This window comes from Diabrotica undecimpunctata, chromosome 4 (assembly GCF_040954645.1).
Source record: "Diabrotica undecimpunctata isolate CICGRU chromosome 4, icDiaUnde3, whole genome shotgun sequence".
In the NCBI taxonomy this organism is placed as follows: Eukaryota; Metazoa; Arthropoda; class Insecta; order Coleoptera; family Chrysomelidae; genus Diabrotica; species Diabrotica undecimpunctata.
Genome location: NC_092806.1, coordinates 66,302,599 through 66,326,473, shown reverse-complemented (window position 1 = coordinate 66,326,473; position 23,875 = coordinate 66,302,599). Strand labels below are relative to the sequence as shown.

General features: G+C 31.6%; 1 protein-coding gene across 2 annotated transcripts in view; it reads left to right on the top strand.

The window, feature by feature from the left end:
• Positions 1-9,366: 9,366 nt before the first annotated feature.
• Positions 9,367-23,875, top strand: part of LOC140439614 (uncharacterized) — a 1,046,430-nt gene continuing 1,031,921 nt past the window's right edge. Inside the window, exon 1 of one of the 2 annotated variants that reach the window (XM_072529640.1) lies at positions 9,367-9,535. The gene's annotated coding sequence lies outside the window, so the exon portion shown is untranslated. Of the gene's footprint in view, positions 9,540-23,875 lie in introns of both variants that reach the window. The other variant, XM_072529641.1, reaches the window with a different exon arrangement.

Here is a 23,875-nt window from a genome sequence, read left to right as displayed (position 1 = left end):
TCATTAACCAGCTCGGGTGCTGTGATTGTTGGCTGCCTTCTGGCATTTAAAATTAAATATTGGTCTTGAGCGAGGGTTGTAGAGCGACCACGTCCTGGATGTTGCTCGGCTTGACTCCCAGTGTCTCTAAACCGACGCCACAAACGACTTACGACGCTTTGGGAGACAGCCAGCTGATCAGCAAATTGAGTTTGTCGCATACCAGCTTGAAGGAGGCCCACGGCTCTATTCATCTCGTCCAACGTTAAATGTTGTCGTTGCATGGTAAAAAGACAATATCTTTAACTCACCTATTAAGCAAGAATGGTATAAAGTGACTAAAATTAAAAATAAACAAAACATAAAAATGTCGATTTTTTTGTCCCTTATAAAAAACATTCTAAAACACGTATTGCTATCAGTTTTACAATTTTTTTTTTATAAAATGTGAGTGTCTATTAACAATTATAGTACAAGCAAATTTATATGGTCATGAAATTTCTGTCATTGGTATTGTCAAATTATTAAAATATCCTTAGACTTTTGCGTTGTATATATATATATATATATATATATATATATATATATATATATATATATATATATATATATATATAGAAAACCTTTGATCCTTTCCCAAGTTAACATGCTCCATTTTCTAACTTAGCTGCACCGTACTGAAGACGACCAATAGTCAGAAATACGTATAAACGGTTGCCTTCCATCGATATACCTTTTTTGGTTTTCTGTTTTGTGAGACATGCCATTACATTTTACATATATATATATATATATATATATATATATATATATATATATATATATATATATATATATATATGTCATGTTAGGTAAAAGAGAATTAAAAATGTAAAAGAAAAATATCAAAATATATAGGGTGTCCCATATGAAAAAAGATGGTATTATATTTCATTAGTGAGACCTCCTAAAAAAAAATTCTTACGCTACTGAACACTTGAATAATATTTCTATCAAAAGTTCCAATGAAATTTTTAAAAATTTTATTTATTTATGAAGATATTTAACCCTGTCATTTTCGACATTTTCTATTAATCGCTGTATCTCGCTACTGTGTGGAGCTATTCATGATTTAATTAGGCAATCATTACTTCAACGAAAAAAGAAGTCATGACATCTCAACTATTTTTTTCTATCTCCTCTAGTTTTCGGTATACCCTGCAAATCATACCAATTTGGGACACCCTGTACAGTACTCATATCATATACACATCAGTACACTACCATTATTTCTATCTATCTGGTAAAAATCAATTAGTGCTCACTCTAAACGTTGTACTTACAATGCATTACAATGCAAGTATACTTACAATGCATTTATATTATATTAAATTTGGTTCATTATAAGCTAAGTATTGGCGTACAATTGGTATAATTTAACAACCTATAACCAATGTATCATTCTTTCTTTATTTTTTATTGAATAAGTAACTTGTTATTGTGAAAATCATACTGGGCTGAATTTGTAGAAGCCGAAATATTCTTAAAAATAATAATTTCACTATGCGTACACTTCAAAAGTTGGGTCAAAGGTGGCTAAAACAATTTGTGAATAAAATTTAAAAAATAATTTTTTTCTCTTTTCGTTGCTATATTTCAATAACTATGCATTTAAAAAAATTGTAAAAATAAAAAAGTTTTGCAACTAAATTCTCTACCAGATAAAATTGATTGCAAGTTAAAAAAATAAAAAAAATAATAATGTGATGGCAAAATTAGCAAAAACCATTAAAAGGGTAAAAAATTAAATTATTGTTTTTTCAATAATCTTGTTCAGGTATTTAGAAACCAAATAGAACCTTCAAAATTTACTGACAAAATCTATTTAATAGAAAAAAACACTACACCACATTTCGTCATAATTGATTAAGTAGTAATCATCATCATTCTGGCTTTACAACCTTGCGTGAGTCTTAGCCTGCTCAAGAATTTCTCTCCAGTCGTCTGTATCCACCGCCTTCCTCCGCCAAGCACGTATTCCTATATTTCTCATGTCTTCATCGATGTTATCAAGAAACCTTGTACTGGGTCTTTCTCTTCTTCTCTGGCCAATGGGTCTATTAAGGAGCGCTTTTCTAGCTGAGTTATTTTGTTCCATCCACATAACATGTCCTATCCACCTCAGACGTCCTATAATATGTTTTACGATATCCGTTTGCTGGTATATTCTATAAAGTTCGAAGTTGTATCGTCTTCTCCACCTTCCATTGTCATTCACTGCTCCATAGATTCGTCTGTTTTCATTACTTTTTGTTAGAGTCTAGGTCTCTGAACCATATTATGTTAGGACTGGGCTTAAGGAGGTTATTAAGATCAAAATAGCATCTGTTGGCCGTGCGAATTCTGCGGGTTATCTCTGCGGTGGTATTATTTTTAGTCTTAAGGAGCGCTCCTAGATATACAAATTCGTTCACTGCTTAGATGACGTCGTTTTCTATAACAAATGGTCGTAGGATTTGTGATTGCGTACTTATTTTCATATACTTCGTTTTGTTGGTGTTTATTATTAAACCCATTTTTGTGGCTGATTCTTGTAATGCTAAATACGCCTCTCGTACAGCGTTTTCCGTTCTCCCAACAATATTGATATCATCAGCATAGGCATAGGTGACTTACGTATTACTTTTTCCAGAGCCAGATTAAACAGTATACAGCAGACAGGGTCTCCCTGGCGTAGCCCGTTATTTGTTTTAAAAGGTTCAGAGAGTTTCCCTTAAATTCGTACTCCACATTCAACTTTTTCAAGAGTTAGTTTTGTTAAATTTACCAACTGATTTGGTATTCCTAGCTCTTTTATTGCTTTGAACATTTCTCTTCTATCACAGAGTCGGAGGCTGTTTTGTAGTCTATAAATATGTGATGAGTGTCAATGCCATATTCCAGTATTTTTTCTAAAATTTTTTTAGGGTTGCAATCTGACGAATTGTCGATTTACCACCTCTAAAACAAGCCTGGTATTTTCCTACTATCCGTTTTAAATATTGTGCCATACGATGACATAATACTGTGGAAAATATTTTATTCGCTGCATTTAGAAGCTTAATTCCTCTGTGATTAGAGCATTCAAAGATATCTCCTTTTTTGTGTATGGTGTAAAGTATTCCAATATTCCAATCATTGGGAAGGGATTCCTGTGTTCATATTTCATTTATAAGCTGCTATATGTTCTATGCTGATCAAGTAGTTTTTGAAAAATAAAATTTTACAATGTATAATTAAAAAAAATAGTGATTAATTTTCAAATTTATGCAGAGCCAACAAAAAAGTTTTAAAAGCTTAAAACTAATTTTTTTTTATAAAAGAACATTTAAGCTTTCAAACGAAATTCCAATGATTAAAATCCACTAAATAGGACAGCCTAGGGATATTTTTTAACAACTGTACAGTTTTTAAGCTAATTAACAAATATAACAACTTTTTCAATTTTCAATTAACATTTTTTTCTAAACTTATAAGAAGTTCATCAAAATACGCGTTTTGTATTTAAATAGTTTAAATAATGAATAATTTCATTAAGTTTATTTATAAAATTTATATTATTAAATTGTACAACTAAGTGTATTTAGATTAATTGGCAAAAAATACCAAGTTAACATTAATTTAAAACGAGCGAAAAAAAAATGAAAAAAAAAGACATAATTTTGCAGATGAATATTTATTTATACGTAAAAACATGGAAAATAAATAATTATAGCCTTTTAAAAGTATTGTATTTAAATGTTTTTAATCATGAGACCTCGGTTTGAAAAAATGAATAAATTATTCCACTAGAAGCTAAGATAATTGAAATTTTTCAGTGCGTCACCATTTTGAACGCATTGCCACTTTACGCGTGAACTTTTCAGACGGTTGAAATTGCTATTCCAACCACTGCTTTAATGTTTTTGTATTTTTAAAGTTTTAAATCAATATTTTAACTAAGATGCGAAAAAGAAAAAAAGGTGAAAATGTATATCTTCCAAGTACCTACTTGGCACAACAAAGCTTTCTTTAAATATCAAATCTCAAACCTTCGTACTATTGTTGTAAATGCCGGTCAACTTTGATCGATCATAACTTTGAAACGAATTGTCAAATCTGAATGTTTTTTTTTAATACGCGACTTTCACTGAACTTTCGATATAAGTTTTGAAAAAAAAATAATAATTGAAAATTGGAAATCTTATTCTATTTGTTTATTATCTTAAAAATTGTATAGCTGTTTAAAAAATTCCTTGGACTATCTGCATACTTTGAAAATTGTCAACTTTTTTTCAAAAATTTAGATTGCAAAATTATTTTGCGAAAACTGCTTGAATGATTGTGATGACATTTTGTGTATTCTTTTTTAATATTAAAAATATTTTTTGGGTTCATTTTGAAGGTTCTATATGGCTTTTAAATACCTGAAAAAGATTATTAACAAACATTGATTTTGACCCTTTTTTAATGGTTTAAAGTTTGTCAACAACTTTCTGCGATTCACTGTCCTAGGCGCAGCTTGGATCGAACAGTGCAAGCCCTATTATATTCATGCCCGTGGATATGTAACATTTTAATATTTAACATTTCAACACCGGGAATATGTAACATTTTAACAATCTGATTTTCAATGGCAGAGAAAAGCCCCTTTTAGTTCATATTTGCTTGATATAAGTTGAACTCGCCTTCTTAATCCTGGACTTGATATCTGTTCTTATGTCCTATTCATTGTGGACGCTAATAAATATTGGGTAAGGTAAGGTATACAAATATATGCAGGATATTTCTGATAAGAGTAATTAAAAGAAGTAGAAGTAGGACTAAAGGACTCTTTAAAAAAACCTACACAAATAAGTTTTTTCAGAATATAATTTACCACGGGCTAAATCCTGTGCTAGACGAATTCAAACGCGTCTGCGCAGGGAACAACGGAACGCCAATTCGAATTCTAATATTCGCAGGATTCGATTGGTTAGGGAGTCAGGGCTAAGAATATATTTGGATGAGACAATATGTTGATTTTCTTTGCGAAATAATCACCGACATACAATTTTTTGTCGCTATATAGTACATGCATTAGAAAGAAAGGGGCACTGGAAAAAGTGGAAGGATTTGAGACGAACCATAGCTAGTTTTTTATGTTTCTCAGCCTTTTCAACCGGTCCTAACACGCGACCATAGGCCATGTTAAAAGAAATCTAATAAATTTTTGGTTTTCCTCGTATTTCTTTTCAGAAAATCATTAACAGCGCACTTTCGTTAATGCTTTCTCAACCACATGCCACTTGTGTTTAGTGAAGTTGTTTCAGTCTGAGTGCGTGTGATAGTCTGAAAGCAGCCAGCGTTAAATTTAATCTACCAGGTTATTTAATACGTTCGGCACATTGTTAGAAAAAATCTATACACAATAATCAGCGCATTTATATTGTGTCAACATAAAATATTGTAGTTATTTCTTGTTTTATCGAACATGGATCCAAAGATTAAAAAGCAATTATTACAATAGTATGAAAAGATTGATAACATTAACCAGAAATTTAACATATACCAGACTCAGAGGGCAGTGTTCAAAGGAAAACTAAGGAAATGAGTAAAGTTGACGCCCAAAGTGAAACTGAAGAAATGCGTGTAGTTAAATTCAAATTTGTCCGCCATCTGATATACGTACAAGCTTAAACAACTAGACCAATTTACAGACAGTTCTAGGAAAAGACCAACAAACTGTGTGGTTACAAGACATGTCAAAATATCATTACAAAGTTGACAGGTGTCAGAAACATTGCCAAAAACTAAAAACTATGTTAGAGTGCAGGAATTTTTTTTTCGGAGGAAACTATTTTCAATGCTGCCGACTACACAAACCAAAAGCTTGAAAAAATGCGACGATTTGATCAAAAATACCATAACTGTTCACCTACAGATTTTACAAAAATTAGTACCTTCATAGGATTACTGGATCTCTGCGGTGTGAAAAAGGCTCAGCATTTGAATACTAAAGAACTATGGTATACTGATGGAACTGCACCTGTTTTTTTCTGCTTTTGTTTTGCAAGTAATTAGATTTTATAATAGTGAGACAAGACAAGAAAGGTTATAAGAGGATAATTTAACTCCTATTCGAGAGACATTCGAAGGATTTGTGCAAAAATGTAAAGAATACTTCACAATTGGAGAATACGCAACTAAGTGGTAGGTGTAAATTTAGGCAATTCATAGCCAATAATCCTTAACAATACGGGATCAAAATACACGCGTTGGTAGATGCTAGAATGTTTTATGTTTCTATGTCTAGGAAGCAACCAAATGGACCATTTCAATTTCCAAAAGACGCTAAAAGTGTAGTAAATATGCAATAATATCAATAGGTAAGTCAGGAATAACTATTACCACGGATAATAATTATTACAAGTCAGTTCATCTTGTCATAATTTATATCTTAATCATAAACTAACTGTAGTAAGTACTCTCCGTAAAAATCAGAAGGAAATCCCTCTAGAATTCTTGGACAATAAGTCCTGAAAAATAAATAGCTCAATGTTCTTGTTTGAAGATAAAAAAATCAAAACAACCACTACCTGTTAGTATCCTATGTACCTAACAAAAATAAGAACGTTATGATATTATCAACCTTTCATGATGTTGATTCTATAGATCCACGTTCTAGAGAACAGCATACACCTGATATCATAACATTCTATAATGTCACAAAAGAAGGGGTTAACGCTGTAGATCGTCTAAGAACAGAATTTTCAGTAGTCAGAATAAGCAACCGATGGCCGTTCAGAGTATTTTGCAGTTTTCTGAATATTGCTACTATCAATAGTCAGATTATTTTCAAAAGTAATACCGAAAATGTGACAAGTCAAAGAGACTATATTACAGATCTAGAAAAAAATCTTACATTACACCATTTCACTCGACGAGCGTCCATACCACCGTTAAACCAATGAACGAATGAAACCAAGATGTACATACTGCCCACTAAGAAAAAATAGTTTTACAACATTATTGCGGAGATTTTAGCAAACCGATTTGCAGGGAACATACAGAAAGTATGATATTTATTTGCTGTTTGATTGTTACCTTTTCTTATAGATTTTTTATACTTGATTTAGTTTTTTTTACTTAAAATTTTATAATTCGTAAGCTCAATTTAGTTAGTTTGGAGTTTAATAATTAGTTTTGTTTATTAAACATATATATTTCTTAGTTTTTGGGGTTAAATCACAATGAACAATAATTAAATCGAACAGGTCAGTGATCGCGGATTAAGGAAAATATACAGTGTGTAAAAGCCAAATGGAATTAATTCATTATTTAGGTTACTGTACATATTTATAAAAAATCCCAAAACACGTCAAATTTAAATTATAACTTGACATTCTTTAACGTGAAAATGCAATCTCTACCTGCAACCCCCTTAGAATGACAGCTACAACCCCCAATTTTTAAAATAGGAAGTATAGGCTTATGATATATCGTTTGAAAGGTTTTTTCATTCTCCATTCAAAAATGTTGTCGCTTTCAAGTTTATTAAGATTAATTAAGATAAAATAAATTAAAATCATGTGGTTACCGAAATTCGCTACAATACAATCAAAAACTAAAATGTAATGCAAAACGTAATAAAATGTAGAACACGAAAAAGAACTATGAATGTTAATGAAGTAGATGTTCAAAATGTTCACCGCGAACGTCTTGGGAACATCCTAATCTCAAATAAAACTGTCTTCTAACATTATTTAACATACCAGGCGTGATCGACCTAATCGCAAGCGTTATTCGTTCTTTAAAGTCATTTAAATCAGAAAGTTTAGTTTTGTACACATGGTTCTTCACATATCCCCATAAAGAGAAATCTAATAATGTAAGATCAGGTGATCGCGCTGGCTATTCAATCGATACTCGCCTCCCTATCCACCGATTGGGAAATATTGTATCGAGGTACTGCCGGACATTAAGTTGGTAATGTGGTAGTGCTCCATCCTGCTGGAACCATATCGTATTCGCTGGCATTTGAGGGTTTCCTGGATCAGGATATAAATTTGCCAACGTTGGAATAACATCATTTTGAAGTAGCGCCAAATAATTGTTGCCATTCAAGTTGCCCTCAATAAAAAAGGGACCAATGATATTGTTTCCTACAATCCCTGCCCAAACATTAACCTTTTGAGGGTATTGAGTGTGTTCTTCTCTCATCCAGTGAGGATTTTCCGTGGCCCAGTAGCGTCTAATAATCCATAACGTCTTCTAATTGGATAATATTGTTATCCAACATGTCCATCATTTGCTCACAAAAAAAAGTTCTCCTATCAAAATAGTGGATGTGGATAGTGGATCAAGTAGTGGATGCCTGTCTACTCGATGTATGTAGATTTTCCTGAAACTCGGTACTGAAACTGTTATGTTCGGGTGTTATCTCCGTAACCAATCATTTGTAAAACTGTTATTTTATGCATTTCCGTTAATCTAACCATTTTTCAGAATTGAATTGAACGAACTTTTTACTTAAATTAAAATACAGACAACTTAAATAAAACAATTTACTAATGCGTGTTAAAATAACGTTGCCACCGAAATTCTTTAAAGTTTTTTAATGGTTACCATCTAAAAACCACATTGCTATGGTTTTTGTTCACTTTCTCATTATCAAGACCTAAACGGGAAATAAGTTTTGAGTATATTTTAGCGAATTTCGGTAACCACATGATTTTAATTTATTTTATCTTAATTAATCTTAATAAACTTGAAAGCGACAACATTTTTGAATGGAGAATGAAAAGACCTTTCAAACGATATATCACAAGCCTATACTTCCTATTTTAAAAATTGGGGGTTGTACCTGTCATTCTAAGGGGGTTGAAGGTGGGGTTGCGTTTTCACGTTAAAGAATGTCAAGTTATAATTTAAATTTGACGTGTTTCGGGATTTTTTATAAATATGTACAGTAACCTAAATAATGAATTTATTCCATTTGGCTTTTACACACTGTATAGCATAATTTTAAAACTAAATATAGCTTTTTGGTGAGTGTCTTTGGAATTCCCGTGAATAATACTGAAGTTTTGATTGTACTGCATCGTTATAAAACCTACAATCTTTATTTAAAACAAATCCAACTTGTTAAATGGCAATTGTAATTATTGTCCCTAGTTACGTGATATTATACCTACATACTATAATAAAACTGCAATTTGAATTGTTTTCAGTCATAATAAAATATAATTATTATTTTTCCTATAAAATAATAACTTTCAACTAACAGCCCTTCTATTCATTTATGTAGGATACTCGTAGCACGGTGCTGTAAATACCATCATACTATAGAGCAAAAAATGAGAATTTTTTACCGACAACTGATAGGCGTAAATACAAAACAAACGCCGTTCGAAATTTGTCAGACGCAGTGTGATAAACTGTCGGTAACTGCATTTCGAAATCGTAAATTCGGGTGAAACAAACGCTGTTTTCTATCGGATGTCTTTTAAAAATATAGAAAAATGTTAACAATATGTTGTTCATGGTAGTTTTGTGTGAACTGGCTAGACAACATTATGTAGGTAAGTTTTTTTATGTAACAGGGATTAATGTTAATAAAATATAATATAAGTAATATATTGTGGAAAAATAAAAAAACTATTGTTTTATATTTACTTATATATATATAATTTATATTTTTCATAAGACTTTATGCTGCCTACAACAATATTTTTGTTTTCGCCATATCCTCCCTTGTTTACGCTGTGTACGTCATTATTGACCTTATTTTTGATTTATATACTCTAGTTTTCGTGTCCATTCTAAGGTATTTGTTTTGCTATATTGTGTTGTTTAGATATCCTGATGCTTTGTGCGTCATGTTTACTTGATTTTGTACTGTTTCTTTCACTTTCCCGAAAAGTATTCTGTTTACATTACTTGTTTTATTATTTTGTTGTTTACAACCAGTTTACATCTTCTTGGTTTGGCTAATATCACTACTTTGTCTTCTTAGCCTTTTATCGCCCATTTTTGGACATAGACATCTCTTAACTCCTTCTACCGATCTCTATCCTGAGCAACAAACTTTGAATTTGTTTCGGCTATTCTTTTTATGTCATCTACCCATCTTATTTGTGGTCTTACTCTTGGTTGCCTACCTTTGTAGTATCCAATGTTGTATTGTGGCGTTCCAACGTTGGTCTTTTTGTCTAACAGTGTGACCTGCTAAGCTCCATTTAAGTTTGGCAATGTTGTGTGTTGGCATTGTTGTGATATAATGACTTTCGAATTTGATCTTACCCAGTCATTCCTTTTTTCTATGACAGTCATAAAGCTTATATTGCTCTATTCATTGGCGGTTCTATTGCGGCTAGTTTATTCATATTTGTCTTGGTTATGGCCCGTGTCTGACATCATGTATCATGATAGGAACTAGGAAGGATGTACTGGTTGAACACTTTGCTCCTCAAGTATTGCGGTATTTTGCAGTTATTAAGTAACCATCTGAGTTTTCCAAATCCTGCTTATGCCGGTCTTGCTCTTCTAATGATTTTCGCACTTCGTTTCTTTTTGTCAAATTTCAGAATTTTTCCTAGGTAGATATATTCCCGAACTTGTTCCATCTCACTGTCCTTTATAGTTATACGTCTGTGGTCGTCTGCGTTTGTCATTATTTTTGTTTTTGTGGTACTTATTCATTTTTAGGCCGACGTATTGGGAGCTGTCTGAAAGTTCCTTTATCATAATTTGTAGTTCCTGGAACGTGCTTGCTATAATCACAATGTTGTCAGCGATTCTTAGGTGGTTTAACTTGTTGTCAGTTACGTTGATGCCATATGTTGACCAATTTATAGCTTTGAAGATGTTTTCTAGGGCTAGATTAAAAAACTTTGGAGAAATTATGTCTCCTTTATTGACTCCAAGGATATTATACAAGGTGATTCTTTGGAAGTTGTAATTAGACATTTTAGAGAAACTTATGTTCAATTATTATAAAACATTTAGAGCCTTGTCCCACTTCCGGTTATAGTTTACTAAAACTTTCTAATTCTAATATAACGCCGTATATTACGGATTTTGATAGAACAGTTCTTAAACATTGTCTCAATATAAGAGTATGCTACCTCATACCGAGTGTTTTACGACATAATGGCTAAATATATTTTGAAACAGTATCCGATTTGTCACACTGTATCTTTGTAAATAATAAAGTTATTACCAACATTTTGTTTGCTAAATTTTTTTTAATATTGTCTATTTTAATAAGATTTTAACATTTTGTGAATATAATAGTATTATCTATATATATATATATATATATATATATATATATATATATATATATATATATATATATGTATATGTATATATCATCATCATCATCATCATTGGCTCCACAACCCATGGTGGGTCTTAGCCTGCTCAAGGATAAGTCTCCATTCTCTCCTATTCTTCGCCTTGGCTTTCCAGTTTCGGACTTCCAACATTCTCAAGTCTTCCTCCACCTGATCCTTAAATCGTTCTCTGGGTCTGCCTCTCCTTCTCACTCCATCTATTCTTTGGTTATAAATATGTTTTGGCTGCTCCATCTCATTCATTCTCTCTATGTGACCTAACCACCGCAGCCGGTTTATTTTGATGGACCTAATAATATCAGGTTTGTCATACAGGCGGTAAAGTTTGAAATTATAGCATCTACGCCATAATCCGCCCTCCTGTACTCCTCCATAGATATGCCGGAGGATTTTACGTTCAAAGCATCTTAAACGTTCTTCATCGCTCTTTGTCATCGTCCATGTTTCCGACGCGTAGGTGAGGATGGGCTTGATAACAGGTCTGTATATCACTAGTTTCGTTCTTTTTGTAACTAGGCTTGTCGTTAAATTTTTTTTAATCCACAATAGGCTCTATTTGCCAGATATATTCTCTCAGAAACTCTCTTACTCCTTTGAAAGTATATGTTCCGATCGTTAGATCTTCTATATATATATATATATATATATATATATATATATATATATATATATATATATATATATATATATATATATATATATATATATATATATATATATATATATCAGTTTATACCTTCTTCGCCGGTTTCTGATTTCCGGTTTCCATTGGTCTCGGTCATCCAAAAGGTACTGTTCTACACCTCTCGCTTTTGTAATCCTACTTACAATTGTAACGTAGTCTCAAATTGTTTAATCCAGATATACGAACTTGGCCTATGTTCCTCTGCCCAGTATCTTTCCCTTTATAATGATCTGCAGCAACGCATATCTCTTACCTGTGTTGGCATAACTCAGATACGGCAATTTCAATATTTTAATAGTATTGAGTATCTCATTTCCTTGTTCATTATTTTTAAAACGTATCTGCCAAGCACTGTGTGTACAATATGATGTTGTTTAGAGGGATTCCCATACCACTACATTTCCTTTTCTACGTCTTCAGTGCTTGCTCCAAGTAGATCTTAAACAAAGTCGGGGACCGACAGTATCATTATTTGAGTTTTTTATTTTCCAAAAATCTTTGGTTAACTCTTGGCCTATCTTTATTTTGCTCGAGTTGTTTTTATAGAATTCTGGCACCCCTTGATTAGAGTTACGTTGATGTTTTTTTTTAAACTCCCCATAGTTTTTATATGGTACACTGTCGTGTACTTTTCGAAGATATACGTATAGGAGGTGTATTGTTTGGTTTTGTGTCGTTTTTCTGTTAGGTAATCATAAAAGGATGGTCAATATTTTCCTTGGCCTTCACATCACTCTATTCTTCCTCTATTATCTTTTTTATTAATTTTCCGTAAAGTCTTCAGATAGTGCCTACCAATGCTATTCCTCGGTAATTGTCACATATTATGTCTTTAGTCATTTATCAGTCATGTCACATTATTATCCCTTTTTATATACGGTTGATATAACCGACGTTCTCCACGATTCCGGTATATTCTCGCCATTTATGCATTTTTGATATATGCTGGCTAGCTGTCGGTATAGTTTATCGGTTGTGTATTTTAGTAATTCGGGTGGGATATTACCTGGATCTGATGATTTTCAGTTTTTCAGCATTTGACATAGTTTTACTTCTTTGCTCTTAGTCCTAAATGAAGATGCTGCTATTGTATTTACTTTGTACAACTGCAGTCACTGAATGGTTTATACCATAATTTTTACATTGTAATACTGTAAAATCGAAGTGTCGTACGGATTTGCTAAATGTCAAAGTGCTTGTCAAAAATTTGGCGCGTATTGAAAAATAAAATAACAGGCTATTAGACGCGTTCAAAATGCCAAGAACGCATTTGAATCAAGCGCAACAAACAAGAGCAATTGCAAAACTCGAAGAACAGCCTTTTTTCTATAATTCCTGTTTTGTTACATTTTGTAAAACAGATTTATTTTATTTTGGTTTTTTAAATTTAATCAACCTATTCTCTCTGGGTCCGCAACTGGTAACGTCACTTTGACCTAAAAAGTGCGTTTAAATGAGGTAAAAATTAAAAAAATAGACTACTAGATAATGTAAGGGTGTAAACTATTCAATAACCGCAGTTGTACATGAGTGTTTTTGTGGTCATTGAATACTTAAATCTATCAGTTATTAATATATTTAGCTTTAAATGTTAGTATTCGTTTGTACTATTGTAAACAGAGACATATTACTGTGCCATCGAAATTTCAGTTGAGAGTTCTTAATTAGCGTAAATTGAACACAGATAAACAGATTTAAATTTTTGAGAACTAAGAACTGTCAACTAAAATTTAGGTTAAGAAAGTAGTTAACAAAAATTAAAGATCTATTAAAATTCTTTCTAGTAACTTAATAATATATAGGGTAATGCATTTAAAAAAGTTGAGAAATTTTTAAGTTCGCGTTTTGAATCACTTTTTATATTAAATAATATTTTATCCACGAAATGTTAAAGTTTTAATAAAATAGACAATTATAAAAAAATTGTACTAACCAAAATGTTTTCAATTTCATTACCTACATATCTATATTTGCATTCTATCTCCTTTTCTTTTTTAACTTTCTTTATGATTTTATCCATTATGAGTTTAAAATATTAATGGGTTTAGCGAATCTCCTTGTTTAATGACTGCTTCATACTTTATAAGTTGCGAGAGTTTTATTTGGCCCTATTATCGCTATGTTGTTTTTATAATATACGGGTTGTTAGTAAATATGTGCGACCAACTTCAGGGGGTAATTTTGTATGAAAAAATAATGACAGTTATCCGCATGTGCTTCATTTCCAAAAAACGGGGTGTTGAAATTTTTTCACAAACTGGCTATTTATTTATTGCTCAGATTCCGGTTGATATATGCAAATAAAATTTGGTGAGTTTGAAAAGGTAGTTATTGCGCATTTTTTGACATACAATTAGGAATTTCATATTCATCATAGGCGCGCAAACGATGAGATATTTCCAACTAAAACTCTTTTTAAATTTCTCGTTTATTTGTAAAAATTTTTTATTCTGTCTATTTTTCACATGAGGCGCCTTTTTTATCCAAAAAAGAAAACATCTTAATGCGTATTTATTATCATTTATTTTATTCAGCTACCATTAACATTTATCTAATGTTAAATACGAAATATTAAATTAGCGTTTCTTCATTATTAAACTTTTAGTTTACTATAACATCCTTTTTGGTAATTAATTTTTTTTATTGAGAATGGATAATTTTACAAATTTGAAATTGTGATTAGGATACCCAGTCACAAAATATTAGCTCTTTTATACCAACGTTTGCGCCAAAATGGTTCATTTAAGAAACAAACGACCGACTGCGGACGACATCGATAAATACGAACTGTGTAATTAGAAGAAGCAGTTCTCAAGTTAATTTTAGAGTCACCTGAAACAAGTACTAGAAAAATTGCCAACACATTGCATGTAAGCAATTCTTCTTCCTCAGCTTATCCTTTTTCAGGGGTAACTGTTCCTTACTTTTCGTCGCCATTCATTTCTGTCCATCGGGTCTTCTTTACCTAAACCTTTTTCTTTTGAGTCCTCTGCCACACAGTCCTTTCATCTTTTTCTCGGTTTTCCTCTACTTCCCCTTCCTAACTATCTTCTAAAAGCTCTATCCTTCGTCTAACATAGTTTTCATCTCTACCTCTGACATAACTAAATCATTGTAGTTTGGTTCAATAACTTAGGTCTCATTATACCCTTGTATATCCTTTCTTTCAGCCCTTCCTTACTGTTTTCTGCTCATTCGCTTCCAGTTAAACCAATAAGCCTGTATTCTGTGAGCAGTTTGTCGATGTAGTGTCCCATTTTCCATTTTTTAGGAGAAGGTATTTAAATTCTCCTACTCGTCCTAGTTTTCCTCCAAGCAATTTTATCTCCCCAATCATTACTCTTCCTCCCAACCACATATACTCCATTTTGGACCTGCTAACTTTAAGTCCTCCCTGTTCAATAACCCTTGTCCAACACTCCATTCTATGTTCGCAATGATTACTCCTCCTCGTAATTACATATACTCCATTTTGGACCTGCTAACCTTAAGTCTTCCCTCTTCAATAACCCTTCTTTAACACTCCAACTTTTCCTCCAAAATTTCTTTGCTTTCCTCTACTAACACAATATCATTAGCAAAGAGAATTGACCAAGGAGCCTCCTCCCTTACTTTCTCTCTTAGTACATCCATAACAAGATTAAACAGCTAATGTTCCTTTACGAGACTTACGTACTTTTTAGAAACATAATCCCATTTATCTTCTCAAAATCTATAAATATTAAATGTAGGCCTCTTTTCTTCTCGCTGTATTTCTCTATCAACTGTCTCAAGGCAAAGAATGCCCCCATTGTCCTCCTTCCTAACATTAACCCAAACTGTTCTCCTATCGATGTAGCTCTCCTTAACCTTCGCTCTACAGTTCTCTTCAAAATTTTAATTGTGTGCAACATTAACTTAATCCCCCTACAGTTCTTACAGTTCCACCACCAAGTTTCTTTGTCTCTACGAGACCCTTTACCAGATGGTTTTCCTTGCACGTTACCGATTCTAGGTAACGTCTTACTGCACTAAAATAGTGTGCGGAGCATCATCTTGTTGAAACGGGTTTTGTTTAAGTTGCCGAATTCATTTGGATTATCTTCCAGACTTTCAAGAATTAATGGCTTAATTGTGTTTTGTAACATCTCCAGATACAATGTCCACTTCACAAGTAAACATTGAGAAAAACAGGCCAAACTAAGTGGTTTTCCGAAATAGTTGCCCAAACCTTTACTTTTTCTGGAAATTGAGTATGTTTTTCACGAACGACGTTTGCCACTCCAATACCTCACTTTGTATATGTTAACATTTTCGTTAAGGGAAAAAGTACTTGTGTCACTAAAACAAATTGTTTTTATGTAATCTGGCTGTTGGTTAATTTGATTGAACATATTTTTATAGAATTCTAGTTGACCCCTTTCGATAGGATCATGATCTGAAAAAGTTGATGCACAGTTTTTAATTTGAATGGATGAAATTTGTTTTTACCCAACACTTAATGTACTGTCCTTTGACTGATTCCACAGATAAACGCAACTTGGGCTGTAAAAGAAGTCGTGTTCACTACCATTTCTGTAATTATGTCAATTTTTTTTCATCACTAATTGTTGGTCGACCAGATCGTTTGGCATCTTGAACATTACCTGTTTCTTTAAATTTCTGAAGAAACTTCCTTAAAAAGTCCTAGATATAGAGCGATCGGGGTACGTCCCATTAAAAAGAAGTTCAGCGGCATGGAAACTGGTTTTACCATTGTTTAAATAGGACTAGTTAGCCAACGCAATGTATAAATTTGTTTGATTCTAATTGAGACAGTCACTAGATGTCACCACTCTTTCTGTCTCAATAGATTTTAATATACCATTGTTTGTTTGATATACATTATACTAGATGGTGCTATGTGAAAAAGTTAAGGACTAAACTAAACGTCCATTTTTGATCCACTGAATTAAATTCACCAGCGTTGCAATATTTCACTGACATAGTAGCAACAGGTTTACTTACAAATGTTACAAAAAACAGACCTTGAATCACTTAAGATATTCATTTAAAATAGAGTTATTACTATCAACTAGTAAATATCGTGTCAACTAAAATTGTACATAAACGTACTGTGGCTTCTAAATCTTCCTATATCTAAATAAGTTTAAAGAATTTAAATATTTTATTTTATTTGGAAGTGTATTACAAAAATTTGGTCCGAGGTAAGTAAAACATTTTAATTATATGTGTTTAAAACATAAAAAAACATTGTATGAGAAAACAAATTAGGTATTTAGAAATAAATTTTACCGGATACTACCTACATTCGATAATATTTAAAAAAAGTGATTTTAAATTAAAATAATGTTACTTCCATAATAAATAAATGGTTTTTTACAGATGGCTGGAAATATTTGTTGTTATTACAAATGTGGTTTATCACCATACAATATTCATGGATTGAGAATGTTCAGATTTCCGACAAAAATCCTTCGGCTTGTCAAAGATGGATATTACACTGTGGTAAGTAAATAGAAACTTTTTTTATATTCTTTTATTTTACACCGTTTCCGTTACGTAATTAACTTGAAAAAATGTTTAATTTTTTTTTTCATTCATCATTTTTTATTATCGCCAGGGTGCACGCGTCATATTCGAGATGCATTAATTTGAATTTTACGTTTTCGTTGGTATTATAATTATGATATAATAAACTTCGGAAAAACAAATTAGTGAATAAATATCAAGTTAATAAACATAAACAAAGTATTAGATATTTAAATATGTATTTCTTTAGCTATTTTTAGTTATTGTATTGAAAAGTAGAAATAAGTTCATCTTTATCGGAGAACTAATTTATCCAAAGGTCCATCTGGGAAAAAATTATTGGTTTCACGTAAAAATTTTATACAGATATTTGAAGGTTCTAAAAGATATATGAGGGTTAGTTAATAATAAATCTGTGAAGACATACAGGTGATTTTGGCTATAAATGTTTTTTATCCAGTTAGAGAAAAATAGTTAAAATAAAAATTGTAGATTCAACAAGTTCTTCCATTTGTGAGTTTCTAAATTAAAATATATAAAGAATTCACCAAAATAGTTGCAAAAAACCCTTGATTTTGCAGAAATTTATAAATTTTAATAACTTTGTTTTTGCATAATGGTATGTAATGTAACTAATAAAAATAGTGAGGACTTGTTTATCGTAGAAAGCGATTATGTAAACAACTTTTTGTTGACCTATCCCAGTTTAAAAAAAAATTATGTTTTACGTGCCACAGAAGCCAAGATATTGCAAATTCTGCAATCGCGCTTCATTTTGAAAAAGTTCAAATCTAAAAAAAAACCGAGCTCAAATGGTTCTCCATTCTACTTTTCCGAAGCGGAATTTTACGAATACCATCATTTTAACGGGTTATAAATTTTTACTTCTTTACCGCATATGCCATTATGTAAGTTGGAACGCACAATTCAGATCTTCATTTAGGGTCCCTTCAATTTTCAGCTCTTACTGTTAATAGACAATGGAAGTATGATTTTAAGAATAAAATTCTTTGGTTTTAAATATAAAATGCTCTCTTGCCTAGTAATGGTCATAGAAGATTCTGTTTTTTTTAGAAAGTGTGTTTTTCACCAGTTTTTCATAAGCCTCTAAATAAGTTTGTGGCATAAACGATATCAACGTTATTATAAATGTTTATAAACAGATTAAATAACCTATAAACTATTTGCACTGATTGATATTTAGCGCACTTTAATAACTTATCAATTTCCATAATTTCAAGGAGCTATGTTACATGTCCTTGCCCAAAAAAGAGTTATTATAATTTATAAATAACTGCAAAAATAAGGTTTTTTTTGCAACTATTTCGGTTGATAGTTTCATGTATTTTAATTTGGATACTCTCAAAAATTACATAACTTTTTATGATCTACAACTCTAAAAAAGCTGAAAAAATCTTAAACAGGTATTTAAAGTCTCTAAAAGGTATATGAGGGGTAGCTGATGACAATTATGTGAAGACTTCAGCTAATTTTGCTTTGCTTTTTTATTAAACAATCGTAAAAAGTGAAAAAACTTTATGCGCATAAAACGTTTCTTATTCATGTTAGAGATATATGGTTAAAATAAAAGTTATAGATCATAAAATGTTCTCTAATATTGATATTTTTATAATTAAAATATATAAAGAATTGATCGAGATAATTTAAAAACCCTTATTTTTAAAGTAAAATTTATAAATGTTAATATAAATATAAATAATATAAATATAAATAACTTTCTTTTCCGCATAACGATATGTAATAACTATTTAAAATTATGGTAGTTAATGAGTTTTTAAAGTGTGCTAAATACACCATACAGTTTATGAGTTATTCAATTTGTTTATCCAGGAGACCGATTATTTAAACAACTGTACTTGTCCAAACAGTCACTCTAGGGTTATTTTGTAAATAGATATCGATTTTTATGGCTTCGTTTTAAATTATTAAAAAAAAACATCAAGATTATATTAAATTTGTTTTTAAAAATCAGTTTGAAGAATAACACATTTTTAGCATATAAAAATTTCTAATAAAAAAAAACATTTAAAAAAAAACCAAAACCTTCTATGGCCCAGAGGAAATCAAATAGCATTTTTTTTCTTATTTAAGAAATTGCCAATATTTTCATTGTTTATTAACATTAAGAGCTGAAAATTGAACACATTGTAAAATAATATCTAAATTTTATAATTCGATTTATAAATGGCATACACAGTGAAGAAGTAAATTAGTTTTGAAACATTAAAATAATGGTACTCGTAAAATATCGGCACAGAAAAATGCAAGGGAGATCTGTCCGCTGCAATTTCTCAGCTTGTTTCTTGTTATTTGTTATGGAAATTTCTGTTTTTTTTAATTGTGCTTTTACACCAGCTTTTCATTGAGCCTACGTACAGCCGTATGACATGAAAAATATCAAAAGTAGTATAAATGTTTAGAAGCTAAAAAGCACTTTTTCAAAATGTTTTTTTATTAAAATGTTGAAGTTTATAAATAAAGCTTCAAATAATCGATTCAAAAAACGTCAAATAACTGTCAAAGGTTAAACACCCTTTTTAAAGTTCCTCACGGATTTTAAAGATTTAAACAGTGTTAAACAGATAAAGTAATTCATCGACGAGTTAACAATACGAAGCGAAGTTCTTTAATCACAATGTGATAAGAAAACGAGTATTAAATTTGGTTTTATATTTCAATAGTCGAATTTAATTGCGGCTATATTGGTGTAATTAAAGAAAACCAGTGAAAATCCCAAGAAATAGGTGAGATCCTTTTTTTCTTTCTTTCCAGTTTGGAATAGGGTCCATTAGGTACTCACATTTAGGTATTGTGTTACGGTCTGGGTAACCACGACTACACATCATGAACAGCAATTAAATATTTCCATTTACACAAAACAACTTCAATTCCAACCCAAAATCATATGTCGTTGACGCAGTCTCTAGACCTCCTTCCCGTTCGTTTTCTAAAAGGGAACAAGTTATTGTCATGCACTCCATTTTGAATACTGTTTTATTTAAATATATTAAAGAAATTGGTGAAATAGTTTATCTAAAAAATATTACTTTTACATCTCGCATTTCAAATAATCGAATCTACATTTTCCTCACTTCTACCGACATCGTTGATCAACTAATACACCGAACGTCATAATTAATTCCACCGTCATCTTTATCTGCAGGCTTCTTTCTGCGACCAAAAGAATCCTTATTTCAAATGTATCTCCTTCCATCCCGCATTCCTAATCGAGCAGTCCCTAAAAAATACGGAACATCAGATGATCAATAGGCATATATCATGAGTTTTCCTAGGGTAACATTTGAAATAGCTGACAAGGTGAACTTCGAAGTGCAATCTTCTCTGTTAATTAACCATGAAAATACATCCTTTAAAATATTTTTATTCTCTGACAGACTATAGTGTTTTCTTTGTAAGCTTACGGGTCGTACCGTGGAGTCTGATTGCAAAGTCTCCAGTTGACCAGATCACACACTCATTGCAGCTAATGCTCCTCCCTCTTCTTCATTTTCAGCTGACTCTAAGGAGTCCTTAATCCTGAATCCTTAACTTCATCAAAAGAATTTCTATCTTCGGAAATTGAGTCCATCTCCGTTAACTGCATACCCATCCTGGCTGCCATTATGGATTTATCCATCTCTCGTCATACTAATTCAAAGCCCATGTTGGCAGTAGGACAAAAAAGGGGACACTTCAATGACAGTCCTCATGATACTCCTACCATCTATCTTCATCCGGTATTCTTGCTCTATTAAGTTCTTTTCCTCCTTCGACATTTTCAATGCCATCGAAACCAGCCAAAAAATGTCCAAATCTAATCTTTGATTGGATTACTCGATGAAACCTTATTATATTTCCGCTATAGAAATGATTTACAAAGATAATCCGACTAATTTTACACTCAATTCCACGCAACTTATTACATTTCTTGAGAACTCTTTTGTATGTATCACCCCACTACAAGAAGCTTAAAAATTCTCCAACATAGATGGTATTCAAAAGGACTTATTGCAGCTCTACATAGGTACAAGGAAAAGATCACTAAAAAACCGTATCACTAGAATCTTAAAAAAGTTAAAAGAACAGCCTATCTCCGACTTACAAGAGTATATATAAGTGCATCCTCTGATAAACCTTCTGATGTCAAATCTAATCACAGCATACATGATGAATAGAATTTCTCTCTTTCTCTCGCATTTATTCATTTTTTCTGCTCTCTGTATATTTTTACTTCATCTTTTGCCAAATTTGGACACGATATTTAATTAAGTAAGAAAACTTTATGTACATCAAATACTAGCCCAAGTCCAGTTTGGAAAAAAAATTGTTAACAAAAAATAACCTTAAAATATCCAATCTCTTTTTTAATCGAAAGGTTATCCTTGACAATTAAGAGACAGCCAAGATTCTGGCAGAAAATTTAAAATAAAAGTTTTGCAACAAATCTGGACCTCACCATATATACTCTTTTCTTCCTTCGCCCTTTCATTATTCATCTTCAGTTTCACAACAAGATACCAATCATCCGAACTCTCTTATAAACTATTTCGAACTAAAAGCTGCACTCAAATCCTATAAAAACACAAAAATTAGGGTTTTCTAGAATTATCTTGAAAAATTTCTCGAAAATTCCTTAGGCACCAACGAACCTCTAAATGAAGCCAGTAAATTTACCACTGACATACCGCTGACAATCGTTAATGAAAGATCTTGCCCTAATCTATACTAAGATAAAAGAAAGATCATTACAAAAAAAAAATTTGTTAAAATCCTTTATAAAAGGTACATAAATTAAAAAACCCAAACGGGCTATGTCATGAAGACAAATTGTTTTCGGAATCCATATTCCATCATCAGTGTCTAGGTGTACATTTTTTGAGCCACTAAATATCTGGGTAAAAACCCGATAAAAGTTATATGTTACAATTTAGTTTACATTATTTAGTCTTATATATTAGGATGTTAAAGTTACCAGTGGATATGATAACTCCACTCTCATTTATAAAAAAAACTGTTTCACAAATCCAAGGCAATAAAACTAACCTTCATCCGATGAATTTAGTCATCCTTCATTCCTATATCCTAACTATTTCTAATATCATCTTCTTCAACAACACAGTTATCTCTGACAGTCAATTCATTTCTGACACACTCGCTAATGGGGTTGAAGACAGATTCAATAAAAGTAATATAGCTTTTACTCCCAGTTCTTTACGCGCTCAATCTTTCTCCACCATCTCGTCAACTCCACACGATGTCAAGTTTATGAACGGCTTGTTTACCCTAAATAAACTAAAATTTACCTTGTTTTCATTTACAAAATCTGCTGATGATCCCGATGATATCCCTTATATATTTTTAAAAAATCTCTCTAATACATCTCTCTCCAAACTTCTCGAAATTTATAACCTTATCTAGAACACACAAAAATTCCCAGATGTTTGGCGCAATTCTATAATCATTCCAATTAAAAAACCTGACCAGCCCTCTATAACTCCGATATCTTTCGTCTGATTTCTCTTACTTGTATTACCTGCAAACTTCTTGAAACAATGATCAATGAAATACTTACGTGGTTCGTTAAACAGTATAATATTATTCCCGACGCTCAATCCGGCTTCCGACGTAATCGGTCTACTATTTATAACTTTTTTATTTTTCAAACACACATTTCTTAAGCAATCTATAATCAACAAGATGTCGTAGCAACTATATTTAACGTTGAAGGGGCATTTTATTCAATCTAAAGAAAAGGAATCATTGACAAAAACTCCCACTATAATTTAAATGGTAATATTTTCTCATTTGTAAAAAAATATCTAATTGAAAGAATTTTTAAAGTCCTTGCCAAGGGTAAACTTTTTCGATCTCTTCCTCAAAATTAAGGTGTCCCTTTAGAATCTGCATTAAGTTTAACTTTATTCATTCTTGCCATCAACGAAATTTGCCTCCCATCAAATATGTTCAATACGCTGATGACCTAATCATTTACTGCCATCTTAAATATGTCCCATCCTCATATAAACTTACACAAAGTGTAGTAAATCTACTTCAAGATAGATTTAACAAACTAGGATTATCACTCTCTGAGAGCAAAACCAAATTAATAAAATTTTCCATAGGGATTTCCACTCCCTTACCCCAAATTTTATTTAACAATTCTCTACTTTCTGGTGTTAATTATTGTAAAATTCTCGGTTTTATGTTTGACTCCAGATTAAATTGAAAAAATCAAATCTCTGAACTTAAAATCAATTGTTTTAAAAGGTTGAACATTTTTAAAACCCTCAGTCATCTTCAATGGGGTGCCAATAAAACTACTTCTAGGTCTGAGCGCTTTTCG